This window comes from Hylobates moloch, unplaced genomic scaffold (genome assembly GCF_009828535.3).
Source record: "Hylobates moloch isolate HMO894 unplaced genomic scaffold, HMol_V3 SCAFFOLD_8, whole genome shotgun sequence".
Lineage (NCBI taxonomy): Eukaryota > Metazoa > Chordata > Mammalia > Primates > Hylobatidae > Hylobates > Hylobates moloch.
In genome coordinates, this window is record NW_026652283.1 from 99077356 (window position 1) to 99093535 (window position 16180).

At 38.6% G+C, this 16180-nt stretch overlaps 1 non-coding gene across 1 annotated transcript; it reads left to right on the forward strand.

The window, feature by feature from the left end:
• The first annotated feature begins 9975 nt into the window (after positions 1 to 9975).
• On the forward strand, positions 9976 to 10191 carry LOC116474075 (small nucleolar RNA U3). The gene has a single exon (XR_004249595.1). It is a non-coding gene; the product is annotated as a small nucleolar RNA U3 (small nucleolar RNA).
• Positions 10192 to 16180: the final 5989 nt, after the last annotated feature.

A 16180-nucleotide genomic window follows, 5' to 3' on the forward strand; every position in this document is an offset into this window, starting at 1 on the left:
TTTAGAATTTAGCTAAAAACATGCCTATGAAGTACACTATTAATGTGAATGAATTATATAACTATGAAAACTGGTAAAAAGAATAGGACAAATTGGGCTCCAATCTCAGTAATAAAATGTGAGTGAAAATGATATGTGTCCCTTCTGGATGGAACATGCTATAGGCAGTAGGAGATGCTACAATACCCCTTTCTCAATGCCTGCTGGGCAAAAGCATGAGTCAAGATGGATCCTTTGTCAACTTGGTTCTGAGAGTGACTACAGTAAGCAGGGACACCCGCTGACCCACAGCAAACATGTAACATGAACAAGAAATAAACTTATGTTTTATTAGCCATTGAGATGTGAGACTTGTTTATTACTGAAGTATTACCTAGCCTATCCCGACTAACTCATACACTGTGTGGATTAGGAAGTTGCTATGATGATAATGTAACTATAGTGTAGAAATAATGAGGCTTAGCACACAAAACTGTAATTAAATTAAATAATGTCTATAATAAAGCACTTAGCATGACCCTTTGATTCAAAGTATGTCTTCAATAAAATATAAAAAGACAGGCCAGGCACAGTGGCTCACACTCGTAATCCCAATACTTTCAGAGGCCAAGGTGGGTGGAGCACCCAAGATCAGGAGTTCGAGACCAGACTGGCCAACATGGTGAAACCCCATCTTTACTGAAAATACAAAAAAATTAGCTGGGTGTGGTGGCACTTGCCTGTAATCCCAGCTACTCCGGAGGCTGAGACAGAAAAATTGCTTGAACCTGGAAGGCGGAGGTTGCAGTGAACCAAGATCACATCACTGTACTCCAGCCCGGGTGAGAGAGAAAGACTCTGCCTCGGGAAAAACAAAACAAACAAACAAACAAAAACTATATGTAAGAGAGATCAAATATCTGTAATGTAACTGTCGCCAAGCTTTTCAGCCCTCTGAGATCACCCCTTCATTCAATATCCAAGTAAAAGTGTTCCAGTCTTTTTATACTATGGTGAATGCAGAATGCAATGTCTTCCCTGATAATCCTTCAGGAAAATAGGAATGGGAGAGATTGGAGGATATTTGTCATTGTTTTAACCAAAATGTTACTCTTGCACTTGCCTTGGTTCTCTCTGCTCACCTTCTCTTTGATTTTACTAGCCGTTCCATCTCTATGAGATCCATTTTAGTCCAACACATGGATAATGCCTACCCCCTTCCTTGGCACAACAATTAAAATCAGTGCCCTCAAGTGGTTAAAGGACCTACTACTCAGAGGGATAGCATCTTGCTGTGTCTACTGCAAATCCTGCAATAATATTAAGCATATGTCAAGCATTCAATAACTACTTGTTGCTTACTCACTTGTGTGATTTATTTCTTTTTCATTTAAGTCAGGTCTCAGAATTTTTTTTTTCAAAACATTAGGTAGTAGATATATTCAGTTTTTGGTCCATACAGTCTCTGTCACAACCACTCAGTTGCTATTGTAGTGTGACAACAGTTATAAACATTATGAAAACAAATGACCATGGCTATTCTGTTCTATTCATGACCAAGTTCTAATAAAATTATTTAAAATATAGATAACCAATGAATTTGATCCTCAGACTATAGGACCCCTAACTTATTTCAATTACCTTCATTTCAGCAGAGAATATATACATTTAAGACATTTCCAGACATATTTTCTTCAACTTTCCTTCATTTTTGTTTATTCAACAACCTTGTTGACTATCTACTCTGTCTTAGGCTCTGTGTAACGTTGTCCCTCACTAAGACAAGTATAACCCTGCTGGGATCTCTTTGTCCAGAGGTAAAATAGAGATGGAAGCACAGATAACAATACAATTTGGTGTGAGAAGCTGTATAATAAAATCTTTTTCAAACTGTGAGCAAATGAGTACTATCCAAGAGAGTTTATTTTACCCTTCAAACCTCCTAGAAAAAACTGCCACACACTAGACTGCTAATCTCAAAAGTATATTCTGTCTGGTGGGGATTAGAGGAAGTCATCATTTCCATCTTAAGTTAAAAGTGAGCTGTTATTTTTTTTTTCTTAACATCTGGTTGTTTCTTACCTTAGAAAAATAGGAAGTAAAAATAATCAATAAGTATTTTCAAATAGAATTTCTTCCAATGCTTAAAGGCTATGTTAAATGACAAAACCTAGGGACTGGAAGTATCTATCAAAAATTATAATTCTGCCTTATGAGATTTAAGCAGGCCAATGTCAACCCCCAAGCAATCTATGAAGCTATCATAGTATTACCTTATTTGATATTGTAACCTGAACAATTTATAAACACAAAATAATTTTTGCAGTGGTGCCTTCTTTTTTTTCACATTTATGAAGTCATTAGCAAGCACTTTGCAAGGGCAAACACTTGCATACCATTCTTCATTCACAGGACGCTCTGATAAACCCTTGGAGTAGGCTGAGAAAGGAGCAAGAGCTGGACTCCTGCCAGCCCCTGGCACCACTTCTTGATGGCTGTACCAGATGCCTGAATCAACCTCAGCAGATGGGCAAGGCATTCTTCTTTTAAATTTGAAATTATAAGCAGAAGCATGAGACAGTTCTTTGCCTTCTTTAGAGGAAAGGGAATTAAGAGGAAAAGCATTTAGAGAATAAAGAAGTAGAGGCCATTGACCTGACTTGTATTGAAACATCTTAGGCAAATCCCCATTAAGAAGTTGTTTTCTACTCAGAAACAGTGATGGCCCCACAGTCTCAGACCTATGCACTCTTTTCCTGACTGCAGAGAAGTCTTCAGCTGATCAAAATAGAGAAGCACTCCAAAGAGACAGCTTTACCTCACTGAGCAGAGGACACCCAAACTTCCTTGGGGGACTATTTCCTCTAGACAGCCTGTAGTGGCCATGACAGCACCTTAAAAAATGTCAGGGCTTAAAAAGGTAGAAAGTCAGCTTTCAGGTTTGTGTTACGAAAGGAAGAAGATAGTTTAGTAAAAATTATTCCTGGTAGACAAGTATTCAGTAAGCTGACATGCTTTTCTTAAGCCAATAAGCATAAAAAGCGAGATGTAATGACATCCATTGTCTGAATTAGAAACAAGGGCATGGCAAAAGAATTTTCCAAATGTGTCCTGTTTTTAGATTTACATTTTATTTTTTATTAATACATAATAGACATACATATTTTCGGGTTACATGTGATATTTTGATGCGTTCATATAGTGTGTAATAAAGCAAATCAGGGTAATTAGGATACCCACCGTCTTAAACACTTGTCTGTTCTTTCTTTTGGGAACATCTGAATTATTCTCTACTAGCTATTTTGAAATAAGCAATAGACTATTATTTACTATAGTCACTATACGATTTATGGAGCACTAGGTTGTATTTCTTCTTTTTACCTATATTTTTGTATCCGTTAATCAACCTCTTGAATGGGTCTAGTCTCATTCCAATAAGGTTACTCTGTCTACAAAATAGATTCTTCAGAGAATGCAGTAAAAGTCCTGTATTACTTTAATTGGCCTTAGGAAGATAAAATCTTTTGGCCCCAATGAAGGTTCTGTAGCTGAAATACTGCATGGATTGGCAAAAAGCTCACAGTGTACACCTCCTGGAAGTGATATTTCATCATACACTCGGCTGTAGCAGTAATTCTGCTTGTAAGTAAAGAATTTCTGTAATCTTATTGTAGCAGATGAACACCAAGGAAGTATATAAGAAGGATATTTGATGACACAGACCATAGACTTCAGGATGAAGTCACAGAAGATTGGTTTACTCTTGGCCTTGGATTTCTTTGTCCAATCAGCACAGCGACCTTAACTACTCTCATCTTGGCTACAGGCTTGCCCTCAAACACCATACAGAAGGTCTTTTCACTGAGTGTCCCCATGTGTTGCCTCCAGACCCCATTTCCAGTTCTTGCTTGTCCTGTGCTGTTAAGCCTGATTTTTGGAATAATTATTGCTCTTTGTCTGTGTGTTTAGATATGACCTTTTGGTATCTCTTGTGCTTTTTCTGTCTATCAGCAAGATTGTGAAATTTAGTTTTCCCTTTTCACTTGCTTAGCCAGACTATGATCCTAGAGGTAAAAAGAACCCAACTAAACACAGAGACTCCCGCTGGCTTCAGAAAAGAGGTGGGGGTCTATTTTTTACTCTCACTGTTATAGATAATCTTTCCTCCCTGAGAGAGGACTGGGTATGCTGGCTTGAGGTTATTAAATTAGGATCAAGTTGAAGGTGGAGTCTTGAGGCCCAGGAGGAGAGGATACACTCTTACTTGGGAGTTCAATGCTGGCATGGCTGAGAGTGCATTTCAAGTCAGAGACTTGAGAAAGATGAAAGAGAGCAAAGCCACTGAGAGATCAGACAGTAATATCCACAGCAGGGAATACACCAGAGGAGTCTTCACACCTTTACTGGCAGGGGAGACACAGGGCTTTGGTGCACAGGATTACTTTGGGTTAAGAGTTGAAAAGCACAGTATGTATTCAGAGAGACACAGAGTGAGACTAAACCCAGACTGCTAAGAATTGGAGCCCTTTTCTATTCTCAGACACAAAACTAATTTGTCATTTATTTGCTTTTCTCCCAGCCATGTGATAACCAATTATTACCCGTTTCACAAGACTGGATAGTAACTGTAACATAAAGTTAGAACAAAAAAGGAACTAATAGTATTCACATGGTCTGAGCCAACTTTACAACCCTTAATATCTTTCTCTCCACTCTGTTCCAAAATAATTTTGAAAAGTTTTTCACTGTACTTCTCTAAGTCTCAGTTTTATAATCAGTAACATCGAGATCACAACGCCTATCTCACAGGTCGTTTAAGGTTGAATAACATCGAGATCACAACGCCTATCTCACAGGTCGTTTAAGGTTGAAAGATGATGAACATAAAGCACCCAGCCCTATTGATGGATGGCAAGGTACATTGTGCTCAATGATGCCAGCTTTGGGAAATATCTCTAGACTCTGTTTCTTGCCCTTATGGCTTGATCTGACAGATCCATCCTATTGTCTCAATCTAGTGAATGGCAAACTCTGAAATTACAAGGCTGCTAGCAGAATCTCCTATAGGTACAATAGGGTGTGTGTCCTGCTAAATTTTTTAAACCTACTTGGGATTTCTTCATTTTTAATATGCTTTAAAAACTCATAAAAGGAAACAGACTTGGCTTCTCTTGATCTTTGGCCTTAGGACGGGTTTGCAAGTTTCATAACAGATCCATTCTCCTGCATCGAACATTTAGGATCTCATAGGCCACATGACATATCAGCATGGTGGTGTCAACAGCATCTCATTTTAGTTCACAGTAGGAAGAAAAGAGGTTAGGTCTGAGCAAGTTCCCAGAGAGTTAGGCTTTTGGTTTCCTCTGATTGCTAAAGTTGGAAAAATCAAAGTTCAGCCAAAGCAAAGGCAATGGAAATTATGGTATCTATATCTGGTTGGGTAGTGTCACCCTAAATTTAATGTCCACTTTGTACCTTAGAACATGACTCTTAATTGGAAATAGGGTCTTTGCACATGTAATTAAGTTAAAGATGGGGTCATTTTGGTTTAGGGTAGGCCCTAATTTAGTGATGAGGAAACAGACACAGAGAAGGAATGTCATGTGACAACAGAAGCAGAGATTTGAGTGATGCGTCTCAAGCCAAGGAACACAAAGGGTTGCTGGCAACCACCAGAAGCTAGGAAGAGGGAGAGAAGTTTTCTCCCCTAGAGCCTTCAGGGGGAACGTGTCTTTGTCAATACAGAAAATCTAGACTCCAGAACTGTGAGAGAATAAATATCTGCTAAGTCATCCACTTTTGGTAATTTCTCATACAGAAAAGTAATAGCAAGGAAACTAATACACTATTTTTAGGGACGAACAGTTGGGAACTAGAAACCCAAAGCAGAGTTGATGAAAATATCAAGCAAGTTTCAGTGGGCACTTATGATTCAAGAGGTTAAGTTAGATTTCTAGCAACATCTAGAAATAGAATGCTGAGTTGAGTCTGATTTTGAGCGAAAAGTACAGGACATCTATGCAGAAGTAGGTGAATCTGAACACTTCAGTATGAAAAAGAGAATGGGCTGTAGAAAGGGTCAAGTCCTCAGTGACTTAGAGGTGGGTCCCGATACTTTGAGACCCTTAGAAGGCCTGTTAGAATCAGGAGTTTATTACCCTGAAGATGACTAAAACATTCCATCTGCAATGTGAAGCTGACTGATTACAAAGAAATAGTAATGATGATTGTGTAACTCTGATTATTAGGAAACAAATTGATTTACTGTTCTCATAAACGTTTTGCCTTGTTATTACTTTTCTGGATGAGAAACAGCCCTTTAAAATAAAAATAGAGCTTCCCTCAGCTGGTGAAGGATATAATGTGACTGAATTATTAAAAGGCAAGTGTCACCAGAGTAAGCATAAGACCAAGGGCAGTCATGTTGCACTAACACAGCTGGTGCACTAGCTCTGATTCTAATGATGTATTCAGCATTCAAAACATCCAACTCTCTGTTCAGATATTTATAACACTTCCTGGTTGCTTTGAGGCTTTTAATAGGCCTGAATAAATCTGTAAGTATTGAAAATTTGTCATCAAATGGACTACACTGTAGATAACAAAAACTCAAGTTGTATAGAGCTATATCTATTCACTTTATTTTGGCTGAAGAAAAATATTGCAGTAATTTCTTCTTAGCATCACCAGTTTAAATGAGTTTGTCTCTTCGTTTAATTAATCAGGGAATCCCTCTTTGATTATGTGATAAAATGCATTGCTAAGATGATCCTTCTGTCCACTCAGCAAAATCCTGGAAGAGTTATTTCATCCTTTCTTCTTAATTCTTCAGGTGCAGTTTGCATTTTTAATTGCTTAAGATGATAATTCAAGGTTGAGATTACAGACAGAAGACTTAGACCCTTAAACTTTGTTCTTACACCAATAAACACCAAATTAATCCTGCAGATAAGCAACATGTATAATGCAGTATGTCTCAAATGTCATTCACTCATGTGTCACCTTCACAATTTCACAATTGTTGTCATAGTTGAGTAATATCTGTATAACTTTTTCTTATTTGTAAGTTCTTTAAATCAACTTTTATTGTCTAAAAGCATTTAAGGGAAAAACCATATATTACCACCATAAAAGGAAACCCAGTATCCTGGGCCAATATATATTGCAACTATAAAAATTAGTGCATAATTATTAAATAAAAGTAGTAATCAGTGAAAAATATAAATCACTTCACTTTTCTCCAATATAGGAGGGGTATCATTTTGGAAATAATGCCTGCTGTGGTTTGGATATGGTTCCTTTGGTCCTGTCAAGTCTTGTGTTGAAATGTGACGCTTATGTTGGAGGCAGGGCCTATTGGGAGGTGTTTGAATTGTGAGGTTGGATCCCCCATGCATAGCTTGGTGCCATTTTTGTGGGAGTGAGTGAATTCTTATTCTTAGTTCCCAAGAGAACTGGTTGTTGAAAATAGCCTGAAACTCTCTGGCTCTCTCTGCCTTCCTCCCTCTCTTGCCACGTGACACACCAGCTGCCTTTCACTTTCTGCCATGAGTGGAAGCAACTTGAGACCATCAGAAGCAGATGCTGGCATCATGCTTCTTGTACAGCCTGCAGAACTGTGAGCCAAATAAACCTCTTTTCTTTATAAATTTCCAAGCCTCAGATATTACTTTACAGCCATACAAACAAACACAGTGCCCAATTTTAAGAATCCCTGGACTGAAAGTAACAAGACATCTCACTAGTTACCTGAATAATGAACAAATGACTCCCCACTTTCGCCATCTGTAGGACACAATTTTATCTATAAAATAGAGATTGAATTAGAATCAGTAACACACATTCATCCCTCCGTTCTCACCTCATGTCCATAATAGACATGGCTAATTCATCAGAGCAATCTTTCCTGGGTGAGAATGATGGACACTTCTCCACAGTTCTCTCCCTACTCCCTCTCACCTTTGTCTTTTCATTAACATTCTTACCTGGTTAAGATTTTTCCAAACTTGGGAGAGAAAGATATTTTTATTCAATCCCCTCTTGTCTTTCAGCTATTGCCCTATTTCTCTTTTCCCATCCCAAACAAACTTGAGTGAGTTTTCTTGTCTGCATTTGCTGTCTCCACTTGCTTACGTCACTCTTCATACTAATCCAATCCAGTGTCATCACTCACCACTGCATCTAAGCAGAACTGACTTAGGTCACCAAAGATCTCCTTGTCTTAAAAGTCAATGAACATCTCTTAGTCCTTATCTTGACCTCTCAGCTGCATTTGAAATATTAACCTACCTGCCTTCTTGAAATACTCTTTTCCCTCTGATTCCAAGATACTATGCTTTTCCTCATAGTTCTCTGGCAGCATGTACTGAATATTTTTTTCTTGACCTTAGCGCTAGATTCATTTTCTACCTTTCTCCAAATGGATGATCTTCTAGGAGGCTGATCTATCTGTATGGACAGCATCAATGGGCTTCCTTGTCACCTGACTTCCCATTGATTTGGCCACTGTAAGGCAATTGCTCCCCCTTCCAGAGGGAAGCCTGGGAGGGGTTGAGCTCCTCTACTAAGGCCACGGCGCCTGTCCAGCAGTCCTCTCCTGAAGCTACAGTCACAGCCTCAGCTCTATCTACATTTTGGTATTGTAAATTTTGGTTTTCTCTCCCTTCCCTTGCCCCTTTCAAACCTAGGGGGCATATTTCCACCCCCCTTGCTATCACACTATCCATTCTTGGTTTCCCTAAACTCTCTTTCATTAATCTCCCTAATTACCCCATTTGCCTGTGCCATTTTTTTTCTCCTAGAACTGTGATTATCTATTCTCTCTAGATTCCTGAACACTTTTTTATGAAGTGTCACATAAATGTGACACAAATGCATACTTTTATCTTCTTAGAACTGTAAAATGATGAATGCTTCATTTCAAAACTTGAAATGTATTATTAAATTTACTTTGTGGTGCTGTTTTAATCAATGGATTCAAGTGTGTGTTTCCAATAGATACAAAGGTAAATCAATAGTCTTGGTAAATTTAGTGTGGATTTCTTATTTTTAGGATGGTATACAGGAGTAGGCTAAAAATAGTCTCTCTGAAATATTGGTTTCTAATTTCTGAAACCTGTAAATGTTACGTTATATGGAAAATGGGCTTATGACAGATGTACCTTTCAGCAATAACTTAAGCATATATTCTGAGAATGACTCTGTATGGCAAACACACCTGACAGCAATAACTTAACTTGATACCCTCAGATTGACCCTGTGGTCTAAAAAGAATGTGTATGTGGAGTCCAAAGCTAAGGAATCTGGGAGTGGCCAACCCGGAGATTCATTCCTTATCTATGAGGAACATCTGAATTCCCAGCCCATCCCATGGAACATGGGCCATACAGGGGATCAAAACCCTTTGTTTTGGGTTAAATGAAAGTTGTGAGGTGTAGGCTGATATGAGAAAGGTGCTAAGTGAAAAATGCCACATAAACTGCATTTTCTTTTTTGGGGGTGGGTGGTGGGGATGGAGTCTCTCTCACCAGGCTGGAGTGCAGTGGCACAATCTTGGCTCAGTGCAACCTCTGCCTCCCAGGTTCAAGCAATTCTCCTGCCTCAGCCTCCCAAGTAGCTGGGACGACAGGCATGTGCCACCATGCTCAGCTATTTTTTTGTCTTTTTAGTAGAGACAGGGTTTCACAGTATTAGCCAGGATGGTCTCAATCTCCTGACCTCGGGATCTGCCCGCCTCAGGCTCCCAAAGTGCTGGGATTACAGGCATGAGCCACCACACCCAACCTAAACTGCATGTTTTTTACAAGTGGTAGCTGTTCTTTTATCCAGCCTATTGACACTGGATCACCCTGTACATAAGTTTCTTCAATAAACCCTGTATCTCATTCACTGGCTTTAGGTCTCTTCTTCAGCCTGTCAAACAGGGTGTCACTCCTATTGATGTCCGCAAGGGTCTGGCATGAAAAAGGCTCTTTTCAGATGTGATTAAGAATCTTGAAGACTATACTTTGAGGGATCATTTCTATAGTTTGTTACTAGAGAAGTTTCTCTGAATATGTAGAGCACCAGAAATCACGAGGAAAAAGCACAGCATTCTCTCCTGAGCATGAAGCCAGTTTTCAGCGTAGCTTCGACGTAACTGCCTTCAGACCTTGATGATCATTCTTCTCTCCTCCCTGGAGAGTAAGAGGGAGAGGAGGCAGTCTGAGTGGTTTTCTGAAAAACAAAAAAACAAACAAAAAAGAATCTTGAGATGAGGAGATTATCCTGATGGGTCCTTCAGTCAACAGTGTCCTTGTAAGATGGCAGAAGAGGGAGATTTTGCCTACAGACAGAAAAGGAGTTGGTGATGTAAACTCAGAGGCAGAAATTAGAGTGATGTGGCCACAATCCAAGGAATACTGGCAGCCATCAGAAGGTGGGAGACGTGAGAAATGAATTCTCCTCTAGAACCTCAGGGAGAATGTGGCCCTGTGAACACCTTGTGCTCAACCCAGTGATGCTGATTTTGGACTTACGGCCTCCAGAACTGTGAGGAAATAAATTTCTGTTAAGTCATCAAGTTTGTTTGTTCTGGCAACCATAATAAACTAATACACAGGCCATATCTTTAACTCTGACATATTTAAGGCCTTGGGCTCAACATTCTTCATTAATACAAGGCACATATGAATGTATGCAAATGTCTCATTTCACTGTAAAACATCAGTCTCCATCTCAGCTGTGGGCAAAGTGTGCTCATGCAATGGAAGAAAATGCACATGGATTTCTGCATAAGAAAAGATATTTTATTTTTCAAAAAAAAATCAGATTACAAATATAAGTTCATTTCTAAAACATAATACAATATAGAATGTCATATATACAATATACAATAAAGACAAAAATAAAACCCATAACTTAGAGATAATCCCCATTTTTTAAGAATTCGGCATATTTCCTTTCAAACATCTTTCTCTGGCTACACACACCCCCACATACGCACATGTATGCATACCCACCATGCTGTATCATGCAAATTAGATCATGCTATCTAAGATGTTTTATAGCTTGCCTTTTCTACTACTATTTCATGGCATTCCTTTCTAGTTAGTAAATATGTATATGTCATCCTTTTTAATGACTTCATAATATTCTATCACATTGCTAAATCTTAATTTATTTAATGACCATTTTCTTGGCATTCAATTTCCAAATTTTATATTCATAATCATCCTACATATGTATATCTCTGAACTCGTCTGAGTATTTTTCTGATATAAATTGCTAGAAGAAAAACTGCTAAGCCAAATATGAGCACATTTATAATACTGACACATACTGCCAGATTGATATTCCAAATTCTGTACTACTTTACACTACAAAAAAAAGTATAGTCTTAAGATTCAAGTTTCATTGGTTGCAAAGAACAGAAAGCATGCTAAATAAAGGAGAAAAGAGAAGTATTAAAAGGATACAGGGCCAGGCACAGTGACTCGCACATGTAATACCAGCACTTTGGGTGGCCAAGGCAGGAGGATTGCTTGACCCCAGGCAGGAGTTTGAGAAGAGCTGAGGCAAGGTAGTGAGACCCTACCTCTACAAAGAAAAAAATTTTTTTTAATTAGCCGGATGTGGTGGTGCATGCCTGTAGTCCCAGCTACTTGGGGGATTGTGGTAGGAGGATCCCTTGAGCCTGGAAGGTCAAGGCTGCTGTGAGCTGTGATTCTACCACTGCACTCAAGCCTGGACAACAGAAGTAGACCCTGTCTCAAAAAAATAAAAATAATAAAGAATAAATAATTTTAAAAGGATATTGGAATAGTTCATAGATATAAAAAAAGGGCTAAATGCCAAGTCAGGGGCTAGGTTCCTCATACTCTTTCCAGAGGCCTTCCTGAAGGTGATGCTGATCCATCCTCCTCTTAGCTCTTTGTGATTTAAATTCCCAAAAGACAGAATAGGATTGGAAGAGCTTAGCACAAGTGCCTCTCCCTAGACCACTCATTGCTTCCTGGGCTGCATTTTGATTGGCCATTTCTTACCATAGCTTATGGCAAAGAGAAAATTGCATGTCTCCATAACTTGCACATGAAAGAGAAGCCATTACAGGGATGCAGATTACTTTATGTTCAACCTTGAATTAATAACAACAATAGCTGTAGAGAGTTTTTGAAAAGTCACCTCTCAAGGTGGGATACCCGAGGAGATGCAGAATGACATCAAGGCTCCTGGAAACATCAGCAAACATCAGCAATAATGTGGAACCTGAAGCCCAACGAAAGTGAACATTTCCCTGAGTCATACCTGTCAGGGGTTCCCCAAGCTACACTCTGCATTCGGTGTAGTCTGATGTTTGTGGTCATGCTTATGTTATATACCGAGCAAACCATGGGGACTGGAGCCAAAGCCCTTCTTACGGACCGTTGCCATAGGAAATCAGATTTCTTTCTAGATGGGCTTCCTACTAGACTTTGTAGGGGATACAGATTTGGCACAACCATTATTCTGAACCTCATCTCCATTATAAATACTTAACCCTCTTTTGTATTTCATCATTTGGATGAAAAAGGCACACCAAATTTTACTAACCTTCCTCCCCTACTAAACCTATCATTCCATGTCAGTGAACGCCAGTGCCATCTACTAAGTAGCATAAGCCCAAGGTTTGACCTTTCCTTCACTTCCACGTCCCATCAGTCTCTATCTAGATTCTAGTTCACAGTAATTGCTAACACATTCATAGCACTTACCATATGCTAGCTACTGCTCTATGCTTGTTATAAACCAGTTTATTATTCACTGTATCTTTAGGAAGTACTACTATTATCTCAATTTTGCAGACAAGAAAGCTGAGGCACAGAGAGGTTACACAGCATCCCTAGCCACAAAGCTAGTCAGTGGTATAGCTGGTATGCAGCCTGGGAAACTCTGGCTGCAGAATCCATGCTTTTAACTATTGGCATTTATGTCCTAAATATTTAGTGAATCGCTCCTCTTTTCTCCATCTTTTCTTTGTTCCTGTCCTTATCAAACCTCACTTGAGTTGTAACTTTATTGTCGTGGTCATTATATGAATCTCCACATGTGATAAAATTTCATAAACCTATAGGTATGTAAAAGCTGGTAAAATCTAAATAAAGTCTGTAGTCTAGTTAATAGCATTGTGCCAATGTGAGTTCCCTGGTTTTTATAATACATTATAGTTCTGTAAGTTGTTATAGTTCTGTAAGTTGTTACCATTAAAGGAAGTGGTTACCATTTAAGAGTATATAGGGTCTCATTCTTTTATTTTGCTATTTCTTATGAATCTATAATTATTTCAAAATAAAACATTAAAAAATTAACCTGGGCTATTACAACAGCTTCCATGGGAACCTTCCTGCTATTGTCTCTGTGTCCTGCCCACCAACGCTTTTCCTCATTGTAGCCAGAGGGATTTTGTTTTCTCCCTATTGTCTACTTGCAGTTCTTCCACATGCCCTATTGTCCTGAAGGATAAAGTCCACAATTCTTAACATATTAGAAGGTCTGGCCCCATTCCAGATTCCCAATCCCACCCCTTGCCACTCTCTACCTTCCATATTGTATTCCCACATGGCATTTTCAAGAGCAATACTTATTCCTCCCTGAATGTGTCACAGATTCACTGCTCTGGGACTTTGCTCCAGCTTTTCTCATGCCTGAGGAGTCTTCCCAGCACCTCCTTCTGCCAATGTTAATCCATCTTTTGAGACGGGTAAGAGCTCAGCATTGCCTTCTCTGGGACTTTTCCTGTCTCCTCTTCTTCCCCATCTGAGTTGAGTTAGGCCTCTCTAAGGTCCCAAAGCATCTGATGGATGTTTCTATATTGTCATTTCCTAAACTGCCTCATATCCATCCAGTTAATCATCTGTTTCCTGACATTTCTCCTGAAGACCAAAATAAATCTATCTTGTATATAAAACTTCTGCAACACAGTGGGGCCTAAATAAGTTAATGAAAAAAAATAAATGGACTTTGAAAATGACCATTTTCTATCTTGTCAAAGGACTACATTATATACCACTTACTCAAACTTCCTTTTCTTCATCACAAAACAATTAATGCATTTCTACATTGACTTCCCCAAAGCCACACTTTAATTTTTTCTTTTTAAACATTTTAAGTGATGTTTGAGAGAATTTATAAATGTACAAAAATAATTTCAAATGCTATCAGTTTATGGGAAAGGAAAAGGTATATAGCATTGCTTTGAACATTTCTACAAGGAAATAAATTTTATTCATATTCATTCTATCATTCCAGGCTGGATGACTTTGTACCTTTCCCTCTCTTACGAACTCTGCCTTTTATGCTGAACACAGCAGACTGCTCTGAGTTCTTTCAATTTCAATGTAAACGTAAGGTTTTAAATATTTGGAATTTACAGCTTATTTTTCTATGTTTAGAATTTATGGAAGTATAAGGTTGCTTCATCCTTCACTATGCTCTCATTCTAATCGTTCAGGTATCATATTCCACAGAATCTCTCCAGGAAAAGAAAACTTACCAATTTGAGGTTTGCTTGCTTTTTGACACATAAGGGAAGACTTTTTGTTGGTTGGATATGACTAGAAACCACTTGCAGTCACTTATTGATGGTTTGAAATCCTTGTGTATACACTATACACAAAGAGTAATAACTAAGACTGAATAAACCTAGCCAGACACGTTTTATTCTAAAAGTTTCTCAAACCAGTTTGAGAATGTGGCCTGTTTCACAATGTTTTCTGCACAGTTAGATCACCACCTTCCATCATTTTGAAGTCCAGGTGCAGTCCGGGGAAATTCAGGACATATGTTCTGGATGCCTTTACACTGATATAATTGACAGGTGGGTTGAGAATAGTCTCTTCAAAACTAGGATCACTCATGGGGGAACTCTGAGATGATTTCGAGGCATTTGTTTAACACAGGAAGTAATGATTTCTCTAAAGTGGAAGGAGAACAACTTGAGGCAAAGAGTATTGGGTTGAAACAGAACTTACACATTGTCACGAGTTGTCAGTTTGAAATCTGCAAATGCCTTCTGGTGTTATCAAGATGTCTGAGGAAAAAGCCTATGATCCTGCACTGGTGTGCCCTTAAAAATAAAATTCTAATGCTAAGTCTTCTGAAAAGTCTACAGGCAGAATTAATCATGTATTCCTAGTAACTCTTATAGTGTTGATAATAAGAACAAACTCTACTAGAGGCAAGTGCTCTTCCAAGTACTTTACATGTATTGGCTCATTTAATCATCAAAGCAACCTATGAGGTAGGTACAGTATTATTATCATCCCCATTTTTCAGATAAGGAAACTGAGGCCTAGAAAGGGTAATTTGCCTGAAGTCATACAACTAGTGACAGCAGGACTAAACCTTACATTCTCTTAATTATGCCAAATTGTGCTCCAAACTATTCCCGGTTTCTTTCCTCAAAAGGGGACCATTCCATATAATCAGACATTTATTTTCCAGCTTTGAAAATCAAATCCTGCATTTTTTTATTTTTAAAACAGTCTTAATTGAAAATTTCTGGAAATCTTGGAAATTATAGTGATCTTGCCAACAGTCCTTGCGTCCAAGTTATACCAGATGCTGCCATTATTGAGCTACCAAAAGATAAGGTTGTTTGAGAATTAAAGAACAATTACAGTCGTTTCTTTAGGAAAGGTGAAGAAGCAAAATTTCCTCGCAAGAGTAAGGAGGGCTACTTTATACTCTGTATTACCATTGCACTGAGAAAGTTCCCGTGGATTTACCTGCAGAGAGAATAAGAACTTGTTCTTTCCTTAACTTTGAAAAAGAGGTCCAGACATCAAAATCAAGCTACATGATTATCTTGGTGTCCCACCTTATCTGGTTTTATTTTATGGTTTCCTCATTCATGTCTCCCTCTTAGAGAACCATGGGGAAAATAAATGTCTGGGGAGAAATTTTTCCTCTGAAATAAAAATGTGAAAGTAAAATATATTCCTCAATAAACCTGTTGTCAGAGGGAATGGGGTAGGAAGGCAACATTCCAACATATTTTTCCAGAAATCTAGATAAATTGTGAGAATAATTGAGTTGTCTCATGAGGGAAGCCATAAAATGCCATGATGTTGAAATAAAGAAAGGACTGAGAACCACTGCGAGGGCACACTCATTTCCCTGCACGTCACTGCATGAGGCCATGTTTACAGATGCAGATAGACGGCTTCTGTTCCCAGGATGGAGT